Source organism: Oncorhynchus nerka, linkage group LG20 (genome assembly GCF_034236695.1).
Source record: "Oncorhynchus nerka isolate Pitt River linkage group LG20, Oner_Uvic_2.0, whole genome shotgun sequence".
NCBI classification, from domain to species: Eukaryota; Metazoa; Chordata; class Actinopteri; order Salmoniformes; family Salmonidae; genus Oncorhynchus; species Oncorhynchus nerka.
Genome location: NC_088415.1, coordinates 7,011,271 through 7,020,083, shown reverse-complemented (window position 1 = coordinate 7,020,083; position 8,813 = coordinate 7,011,271).

Sequence of the window (8,813 nt, the reverse complement as noted above, 5' to 3'; positions counted from 1 at the left end):
TTCATTGTGATGTCAGCACAGATTGGATGCAGTCATAGATATGTATTTTTATAATGGTTCACTTTTATCCTCTCTCTCTTCCTCTTCTGTAGGTGTCTGGTGGACCGTGAGCCTCATGTAAAGGGGGATGAAGATATGAGATGACTTGGGACATTTGCATTAGATGATCGTAGAAGAAGATTATGGAAAGTAGAACCAGCGATTGAGACTGTTGGTTGCCATGCTGAATACAGTGGATGATGAACACTGCATTCTGGGATTGTTTTCGTTTTACCACTTTTTATTTTTCTCCATGTTCTCAACCCTCTGATACACTGAGCTCAGGACAGAACTGAACTGTGGGGAAAACCTTAATCAGTGAAATACTGTGACTTCTATGGGAACTGCCAAGTCAGACTACAGAATACTTCTGTTTTTAGTTCCAGATCATTTACACTGAACAAAAATATATAAACGCAACATAAAGTGTTGGTCCCATGTTTCATGAGCTGAAATTAAAGATCCCAGACATTTTCCATACGCACAAAAAGCTTATTTCTCAAACAATTTGGTGCAGAATTTTGTTTACATCTGTGTTAGTGAGCATTTCTCCTTTGCCAAGATAATCCATCCACCTGACAGGTGTGGCATATCAAGATACTGATTAAACAGCATGATCATTACACAGGTGCACCTTGTGCTGGGGCAATATAAGATAAGTCTTAAAGGTGCAGTTTTGTCACACAACACAATGTCACAGATGACCCAAGTTTTAGGGGACCGTGCAATTGGCATGCTGACTGCAGGACTGTCCACTAAAGCTATTGCCAGAGAATTGAATGTTAATTTCTCGTCCCCAACGTCGTTTTAGACAATTTGCCAATACGTCCAACCGGCCTCACAACCGCAGACCACGTGTGAACCACGTCAGCCCAGGACCTCCACATCTGGCTTCTTCCCCATCAGGATTGTCTGAGACGAGCCAGCCGGACAGCTGATGCAACTGTGGGTTTGTGCAACCTTGTCAGGGAAGCTCATCTACTTAGCCTTGACCTGACTGCAGTTCGGCGTCGTAACCGACTTCAATGGGCAAATGCTTACCTTCGATGACCACTGGCACGCTGGAGAAGTGTGTTCTTCACGGATGAATCCCAGTTTCAACTGTACGGGGCAGATGGCAGACAGAGTGTATGGCGTCGTGTGGACGAGCGGTTTGCTGATGTCAACGTTGTTAACAGACTGCCCCACGGTGGTGGTGGGGTTATGATAAGGGCAGACATTAACTACGGACAACGAACACAATTGCATTTTATTGGTGGCAATTTTAATGCACAGAGATACCGTGATGAGATCCTGAGGCCCATTGTCGTGCCATTCATCCACCGCCACCCCCTCATGTTTCAGCAAGATAATGCACAGCCTCATGTCGCAAGGATCTGTACACAATTCCTGGAAGCTGAACATTTCCCAGTTATTCTATGGCCTGCAATGTTGCCACCCATTGAGCATGTTTGGGATGCTCTGGATCGACGTGTACGACAGCGTTGTTCCAGTTCCTGCCAATATCCAGCAACTTCATACAGCCATTGAAGAGGAGAGGAACAACATTCCACAGGCCACCAATCAACAGCCTGAACAACTCTATGTGAAGGAGATGAGGCATTGTGAACAGAGTGCCCCATGGCAAATGGTGGTCACACCAGATACTGACTGGTTTTCTGATCCACAGATGCATATCTGTATTCCCAGTCATGTGAAATCCATAGATTAGGGCCTAATTCATTTATTTAAATTGACTGATTTCCTTCTATGAACTGTAACTCAGTGAAAATCTTTGAAATTGTTGCATGTTGCGTTTTATATTTTTGTTCAGTGTAGATGAAGTGGAGTGATATTTTTATGGCATTTGGTTGATTTATTAACCAACAAATCACACAGATAGAAAAATCATCCTTGGTTGTGTCCCAAACGACACCCTATTCCCCTATGTAGTGCAATACCTTCGACCAGAGTAGTAGTGCACTACATAGGGGAATAGGGTGTCTTTGGAACACATCCCTTCTCTCCATTCCAGTGCTCCCATCTATAGATTTGACACAATACTGGTATACACTGAGTGTACAAAACATTAAGAACAACTTCCTAATATTGAGTTGCAACTCCTTTGCCCTCAGAACAGCCTCAAATCACCGGGGAAGGGTGTTGAAAGCATTGTACAGGGATGCTGGCCCATGTTGACTCCAATGCTTCCCACAGTTGTGTTAAATTGGCTGGATGTCCTTTGGGTGGTGGCCCATGTAGACTCCAATGCTTCCCACAGTTGTGTTAAATTGGCTGGATGTCCTTTGGGTGGTGGCCCATGTTGACTCCAATGCTTCCCACAGTTGTGTTAAATTGGCTGGATGTCCTTTGGGTGGTGGCCCATGTTGACTCCAATGCTTCCCACAGTTGTGTTAAATTGGCTGGATGTCCTTTGGGTGGTGGCCCATGTTGACTCCAATGCTTCCCACAGTTGTGTTAAATTGGCTGGATGTCCTTTGGGTGGTGGCCCATGTTGACTCCAATGCTTCCCACAGTTGTGTTAAATTGGCTGGATGTCCTTTGTGTGGTGGACCATTCTTGATGCACACGGGAAACTGTTGAGCGTGAAAAACCTCAGCAGAGTTGCAGTTCTTGACACAAACCTGGCACCTACTTATATCTGAGATATAAAAAGATCAGGAAACATGTACAGTACCAGTCCAGAGTTTGGATACACCTCATTCAAGGAGTTTTCTTTATTTTTACTATTTTCTACATTGTTGAATAATAGTGAAGACATCAAACTATGAAATAACACACATGGAATCATGTAGTAACTACAAAAAGTGTTAAACAAATTAAAAATAGATTTTATATTCTTCATGGTATCCTCCTTGATGACAGCTTTGCACACTCTTGACATTCTCTCAACCAGCTTCACCTGGAATGCTTTTCCAACAGTCTTGAAGAAGTTTCCACATATACTGAGCACTTGTTGACTGCTTTTCCTTCACTCTGTGGTCCAACTCATCGCAAACAGTTTGGTTGAGGTCAGGGGATTGTGGAGGCCAGGTCATCTGATGCAGCACTCCATCACTCTCCTTCTTGGTCATATAGCCATTACACAGTCTGAAGGTGTGTTGGGTCATTGTCCTGTTGAATAACAAATGATAGTCCCACTAAATGAAAACCAGATGGGATGGTGTATTGCTGCAGAATGCTGTGGTAGCCATGCTGGTTAAGTGTGCCTTGAATTCTAAATAAATCGCTGACTGTGTCACCAGCAAAGCACCCCCACTCCATCACACCACCTCCTCCATGCTTCACGGTGGGAACCACACATCCGGAGATCATCCATTCACCTACTCTGCGTCTCACAAAAACACAGCAGTTGGAACCAAAACTCTCAAATTTGGACTCATCAGACCAAAGGACAGATTTCCACCAGTCTAATGTCCATTGCTTGTGTTTCTTGGCCCAAGCAAGTCTCTTCTTATTATTGGTGACCTTTCGTAGTGGTTTCTTTGCAGCAATTCGACCACGATGGCCTGATTCATGCAGTCTCCTCTGAACAGTTGATGTTGAGATGTGTCTGTTACTTGAACTCTGTGAAGCATTTATTTGGGCTGCAATGTGAGGTGCAGTTAACTCTAATGAACTTTTCCTCTGCAGCAGATGTAACTCTGGCACGTGAAGAAGCTTGAAAAGTTCTTGACATTTTCCATATTGATTGACCGGAAAAAAGTCTTAAAGTAACGATGGGCTGTTGTTTGTCTTTGCTTATGTGAGCTGTCCTTGCCATAATATGGACTTGGTCTTTTACCAAATGGGGCTCTTCTGTATACCAACCCTACCTTGTCACAACACAACTGATTGGCTCAAACGCATTAAGAAGGAAAGAAATTCCACAAATGTACTTTTAACAAGGCACACCTGTTAATTGAAAATCATTCCAGGTGACCTCATGAAGCTGGTTGAGAGAATGCCAAGAGTGTGCAAAGCTGTCATCAAGGCTACTTTGTAGAATCTCAAATATAAAAATAGATTTTGATGTAGCACTTTATTTTGGTTACTACATGATTCCATATGTGTTATTTCCTAGTGTTGATGTCTTCACTGTTATTCTACAAACACCGCTCTAGCTTTGTCACCTTTCACCACAGGAAGTGTTACATCGACGGTGGATTAAGATGCAACAACACAAAACATCTCTAGTTTAAACTGACAGGTTTTTTTTTTAAAGTTATATTTTGTATTTTGTTATGCTAATTCATTTTCCACGGGGGTGTGGACATCGACCTTAGGTGGTTAAAGTCTTATTTCTTGCCCATTCACCCTCTGAATGGTACACCTACACAATCCATGTCTCAATCATCTCCGGGCTTAGACATCCTCCCCTTCATCTACAACGTTCACCTGGTCAGTCTGGTGGAAAAGAGCAGGTGTTCATAATGTTTTGTCTACTCAGTATGCACACCAGACCAAACCACCAAGCTGAACGTCTCATGTCAATATTTCACCTTTGTTGTATTTAATTACCGAGTTAATTATCTCATTTAATTTCCTGTAAAACCATGTCTTTATGACATGTTGTTTGTATGGACTAGTTCAAACTGTCTTTTTTCATTTGGGATTTCTTTACAAAAATCAGATTCCATCTATAAGTAGTGTCAATGTTCTAGAGATGGATCAGGAATGAATGTGATAGATTTTAACTCTTTACCTTTCATCACGTTTTACCTAGGTTACATCCTTGTTTGTGATTTCATTTTCAAAACTTAAATTACAGATGGACCACTTTGTATTGAACAGTATTTTTGTATGTTAGGATTCTTGTTCACTTACGGCACATTATTGTATAATATTGATTATTGATTATTGTCAAGTGAGATTAATAGTTTTATCGCACCACTTTATAATACAATACTTATTGATTATCTGGATGGAAGACCATTTTGTAATTCACATCTTGATATTTTATAGCCTTTTATAATTAATTAAGAGATGTATTTTATCCGAAGTGTATTGTTAAGAATGAACGGACCAATGAACTAGATCGAGTATTGTAACAACATTTTTTTTGTACAGAGGGGAAAGCTGTGGTCAGAACCCCACTGCCTTCACTTGCAGAGATTTCGTTTTTCTGTTCCTGTCTTCTATGGGAGGCAGAAACAAAGGTGATACTTAAGTAAGTCATTCCACGAAAGGTTAGGTTTATGGGTGGGGTTACTGTTCCATAAGAAACATGATTGGTTGGTTCGGGAACCAAGGAGAACTCCACTGAACATTTATTTTGTCCAGAAAACAGTTTGTCAAAATAGCCACCAACTATCTGGATTAGAGACTGTCATGACTTCCTCCTTGGTCAGAACTATACCTTACATTCCACGGTCATATTCATCAGGTACCAAAACGGAATAAAATACACTGAAACAGGAAGGGACTACCTGAAATTGTCCAATAAGAAACGCTCTATTTTTTTCTTATTTTTTTCTCCTGTTGCCAAATGTTTTTTCCGCTACGTTTTGAAACGGTGTGCACTAATGAATGTGACCCTGTAGATGGATCAGATGAGCTGGTTACATTATACTTCTGGTTCAGGTTGACTTTGTTCAGATGTGTTACTATTAACTCTATTAAATGATGGCACTTCAACTCTCTGCTCTATTTCTCTATCCTTGGTTGCATCCTAGATGGCACCATATTCCCTTATATTACTTTTGACCAGGGCCCGTAGGGAATACGATGCCCTTTTGACCAGGGCCCGTAGGGAATACGATGCCCTTTTGACCAGGGCCCGTAGGGAATACGATGCCCTTTTGACCAGGGCCCGTAGGGAATACGACCAGGGCCCATAGGGAATACGACCAGGGCCCGTAGGGAATACGATGCCCTTTTGACCAGGGCCCGTAGGGAATACGACCAGGGCCCATGGAATACGACCAGGGCCTGTAGGGAATACGATGCCCTTTTGACCAGGGCCCGTAGGGAATACGATGCCTTTTGGGACACATCCCTTGTCTTCATAAACAACACAAGGGCTCCCGAGTGTCGCAGCGGTCTAAGGCACTGCATCGCTAGAAGCGTCACTACAGACCCTGGTTCGATTCCAGGCTGTATCACAACCGGCCGTGATTGGGAGTCCCAATGGGGCGGCGCACAATTGGCCCAGCGTCGTCAATTGGCCCAGCGTCGTCCAATTGGCCCAGCGTCGTCAGGGTTAAGAAAGGGTTTGGCCGGGGTAGGCCGTCATTGTAAATAATAATCATTTGTTCTTAACTGTCTTGACTAGTTAAAGGTTAAATAAAATGAATAAAACCACCAGCTGATGGTAAAGTGTGATATGATGTCCATGTTCAGGGTCTCTATGTCATAGTATTAAGTACAACTCAACTGTTGTCATCACAGTGTTCTGATTCCATTGTACCTATCCAAGGCGTTTGGTCCATCCACTCTGCTCTCATACAACAGGTCAAGCAGAAGAGGAATAGTGGCACTGTTGAGGTCAATTCAGAAAGTAAACCAAATTCCTAATTTTCCTCATTGAAGAGAATTGGATTTAGAATTGAAATGTCAATGTACTTCATGAATCGACTGGAATTGACTCCCAAGTCCAAATGATAGTGCTGCAAACAACAGTTTGTTTTCTCTGTGTCAGTACTCTGTGTAATCGGTGTCTGGTACTCTCTGTGTAATCGGTGTCTGATACGGTCTGTGTAATCGGTGTCTGGTACTCTCTGTGTAATCGGTGTCTGGTACTCTCTGTGTAATCGGTGTCTGGTACTCTCTGTGTAATCGGTGTCAGTACTCTCTGTGTAATCGGTGTCTGGTACTCTCTGTGTAATCGGTGTCTGGTACGGTCTGTGTAATCGGTGTCTGGTACTCTCTGTGTAATCGGTGTCGGGTACGGTCTGTGTAATCGTTGTCTGGTACGGTCTGTGTAATCGTTGTCTGGTACGGTCTGTGTAATCGGTGTCTGTGTAATCGGTGTCTGGTACGGTCTGTGTAATCGGTGTCTGGTACGGTCTGTGTAATCTGTGTCTAGTACGGTCTGTGTAATCGGTGTCCGGTCTGTGTAATCTGTGTCTGGTACGGTCTGTGTAATCTGTGTCTGGTACGGTCTGTGTAATCGGTGTCTGGTACGGTCTGTGTAATCTGTGTCTGGTACGGTCTGTGTAATCTGTGTCTGGTACGGTCTGTGTAATCTGTGTCTGGTACGGTCTGTGTAATCTGTGTCTGGTACGGTCTGTGTAATCTGTGTCGGTCTGTGTAATCTGTGTACGGTCTGTGTAATCGGTGTCTGTGTATGGTCTCAGTCCCAGTCGGTGTCTGGTATGGTCTGTAATCGGTGTCTGGTACGGTCTGTGTAATCGGTGTCTGGTCGGTCTGTGTAATCGGTGTCTGTCTTGTGTCAGTGTTGGGTACGGTCTGTGTAATCGGTGTCTGGTACGGTCTGTGTAATCGGTGTCTGGTACGGTCTGTGTAATCGGTGTCTGGTACTCTCTGTGTAATCGGTGTCTGGTACGGTCTGTGTAATCGGTGTCGGGTACGGTCTGTGTAATCGGTGTCTGGTACGGTCTGTGTAATCGGTGTCTGGTACGGTCTGTGTAATCGGTGTCTGGTACGGTCTGTGTAATCGGTGTCGGGTACGGTCTGTGTAATCTTCAGTTATCAAAAACAGAGTACAGAGAAGTCTATCCATCTTTATTTTGTCTCTAAACTTCAAAAATAAGGACAAACGTAACATTCAAAACGATCCCTTTCTAACAGTACTTACGATATATTGGTCTGGTCAAAATGGAGTTTGGTCTATTATTATTTAGTCTAAGCTTGTGTCTCACAATACACAGTTTATGCTATTAAAATAGATTCAATTAAAAATAGATGATAATTTTCAAATATCTGCTGTTAACTTGGTAACTTTTTTACAAGTTAAAGAGAAACAGCAGGAGACTACTAAAGGTAAAACATAAACACTAGCTTCAGTTAAAATGGACTTGATGATGATGATGATGCTGTAGTAGTAGAAGGTAAAACATAAACACTAGCTTCAGTTAAAATGGACTTGATGATGATGCTGTAGTAGTAGAAGGTAAAACATAAACACTAGCTTCAGTTAAATGGACTTGATGATGATGCTGTAGTAGTAGAAGGTAAAACATAAACACTAGCTTCAGTTAAAATGGACTTGATGATGATGCTGTAGTAGTAGAAGGTAAAACATAAACACTAGCTTCAGTTAAAATGGACTTGATGATGATGCTGTAGTAGTAGAAGGTAAAACATAAACACTAGCTTCAGTTAAAATGGACTTGATGATGATGCTGTAGTAGTAGAAGGTAAAACATAAACACTAGCTTCAGTTAAAATGGACTTGATGATGATGCTGTAGTAGTAGAAGGTAAAACATAAACACTAGCTTCAGTTAAAATGGACTTGATGATGATGCTGTAGTAGTTAAAAAAAACACTAGCTTCAGTTAAAATGGACTTGATGATGATGCTGTAGTAGTAGAAGGTAAAACATAAACACTAGCTTCAGTTAAAATGGACTTGATGATGATGCTGTAGTAGTAGAAGGTAAAACATAAACACTAGCTTCAGTTAAAATGGACTTGATGATGATGCTGTAGTAGTAGAAGGTAAAACAAACACTAGCTTCAGTTAAAATGGACTTGATGATGATGATGATGCTGTAGTAGTAGAAGGTAAAACATAAACACTAGTTTCAGGGGTTTAAAGGTACGTTACACAATATAAGTGCCGTCCAAGGAGCACTTTCATTTTATTTTTTTACAACAAAAATGTTAAATG